Source organism: Octopus bimaculoides, chromosome 30, assembly GCF_046866305.1.
Source record: "Octopus bimaculoides isolate indiv1 chromosome 30, ASM4686630v1, whole genome shotgun sequence".
NCBI classification, from domain to species: domain Eukaryota; kingdom Metazoa; phylum Mollusca; class Cephalopoda; order Octopoda; family Octopodidae; genus Octopus; species Octopus bimaculoides.
In genome coordinates, this window is record NC_142957.1 from 15830579 (window position 1) to 15833078 (window position 2500).

The 2500-nt window shown below is 39.7% G+C and overlaps 1 protein-coding gene across 4 annotated transcripts in view; it reads right to left on the reverse strand.

Annotated features, from left to right (window-relative positions):
* The window catches only part of LOC106874992 (alpha-protein kinase vwkA), a 34193-nt gene that overhangs the window by 23287 nt on the left and 8406 nt on the right, over nucleotides 1-2500 (reverse strand). Inside the window, exon 1 of one of the 4 annotated variants that reach the window (XM_014922931.3) lies at nucleotides 1-2109. This exon is cut by the window's left edge and continues 820 nt beyond it. The exons of the other annotated variants lie outside the window; for them this stretch is intronic. The gene's annotated coding sequence lies outside the window, so the exon portion shown is untranslated. Of the gene's footprint in view, nucleotides 2110-2500 lie in introns of those variants that run through there. 4 annotated transcript variants of the gene reach the window in all.

Sequence of the window (2500 nt, forward strand, 5' to 3'; positions counted from 1 at the left end):
GTTTAGTAATTTGTTGATAAAATGTTTCCCCTGCTTGGTTTTGTTAGTGTCTGAGATATAGAAAAGCTGAGATGTATCGAGAGATAGAGCCGGACGTGGTTGCAGTCGGTTTGTGTCAGGAAGGTGAGGAACACAGATCGATATAACTGATTGTCACTGTGATGAAGGGTGTGTGTGTGTGGGGGGGGTGAGTGTGAGTGAGTGTGTGTGAGTGTGTGTGAGTATGTGAGGGTGTGTTTGTGTAAGTGTATGAGAGTGTGTGTGTGTATGTGGGGGTGAGTGTGTGTATGAGTGCATAAGTGCGTGTGCGTGTGAGTGTGTGTGTGAGTATAAGTCTGTGTGTGGCACTTATCAAACCACACACACATATGTATGCTTGTATCAATACACATTAGTATACAACAGCCATGCATATACACATCCATCCATCCAACCATCCAGCCATCCTTTCTTCCTTCCTGCTTTCCTTCCTTATAAACATAATCATTTGCAGCTATTGCCATGTGTGCACTGACCTGTGAACTGACAGTCTAACATTCTACTATGGCACTCCGTCGCTTACGACGACGATTGGGTTCCAGTTGATCCGATCAACGGAACAGCCTACTCGTGAAATTAAACGTGCAAGTGGCTGAGCGTTCCACAGACACGTGTAACCCTTAACGTAGTTCTCGGGGGAGATTCAGCACGACACACTGTGTCTGTGACAAGACTGGCCCCTTTTAAAAATACACGTACAACAGAAACAGGAAGAAAGAGTGAGAGAAAGTTATGGTGAAAGAGTACAGCAGGGCTCACCACCAACCCCTGCCGGAGCTTCGTGGAGCTTTTAGGTGTTTTTGCTCAATAAACATTCACAACGCCCAGTCTGGGAATCGAAACTGCAATCCTATGATCCAAGATGTTCAAACCGTGACCATCCCATCTTTTGCTGAGACATAGTGTATCTGGGACTACATTATCTAATGTGATGTCTATTGATTTGTTTTTGCTGTTGGTTAGCTCCAACTCAGCAGACAGTCCAGATGTGACCATTCCATCTTTTATTCAGACATATCAATACTTAGGACTATATTGGTTCTAAATCTTGGCGAGTCCGCTGCCCTAACCACTGGACCATTGCACCTTCACCATTTAACATTAATTATGAATGTCAGTTTTACATAAAAACCTGTAAAAGCTGGGGGTTTTCCAATAGATAACAAAGGAAGGTGACTCATTTCCAAAACCGAATCAAACCGGTTATTGATATCTTAGCTTTTACTTATTTCGTTGTTTCAGTCATTATACTGTGGCCATGCTGGGGCAACTGCCTTGAAGAATTTTTTAGTGGAATGAATAACTTCCTGTACATTTGAAAAAAAAAAAAAAAAATTTCTGCTTTCTAAGCAAAAAGAAAAAGAAAAACTAACTCCATCTCACGCTAGGTCTTTGCTGCAAAGAATTTCGTTTTAGGATTTTTTTTTTTCCACAACCCTGGTTGACCAAGACTGTAATTCTTACCTCCATTAGCAAACAGGTTATGTGCCTCTGGCCAAAAAGGCCGATGGGCTGCCTATGTTGCCAGCTGTAATAGTTTTTGTTAGGGTTAATTTTGCTGCCTACATTGAGGTCCTGGAAATAATTGTCAAGCCCTGGATAGACAATGTATGCAATGGAAGGCCATATGTGTTTCAGTAAGTCTCAGCACTATCACACATGGCTCTCGTAACACAGGAACAGATGGCTGAAAATATTCATGATCACATAACCCCCTAACATTCGGCCTCCTAATTCCCCAGATCTCAATCCATTGGACTATTTTACATGTGGAGCATTGGTTGAGAGAGAGGTCAATGAACATGGCCATAACACCAAAGATTTCTTTGAAAGCTGCCATAGTCCAGAGTAATGTCCAAAATGAACCAGGACCACTTGATTCAAGCATGGAGATGATTTAGATTTCATATAGAAGCAGTTGTTGGAGCTGAAGGTGGCTTTATTGAATAACATTACAGAAAAGAAGGTTTATTCTTATCCTCAGAGCATTTTTTGATAAATAAAGTTATTATCTGTTATTATATATCTGTTTTTTTTCATAAACATAAATTTCTCCTCAAATATCTTATACACCCTGTATATTTATGTTCAATTTATGATAATATGGGAGTGTTATAAAGATGTTAAGCATTTATGCATTATACCTTTCAATTTATTATATTTATATATATATATATATATATATATATATATATATATATATATATATATATATATATATATATATATATGTGATGCCCTTCCTAACGCCAACCACTCAGAGAAGCACCCACTACACTCTCTGAGTGGTTGGCGTTAGGAAGGGCATCCAGCTGTAGAAACTCTGCCAAATCAGATTGGAGCCTGGTGTAGCCATCCGGTTTCACCAGTCCTCAGTCAAATCGTCCAACCCATGCTAGCATGGAAAGTGGACGTTAAACGATGATGATGATGATGATGATAATAATAACAATAAATGGAG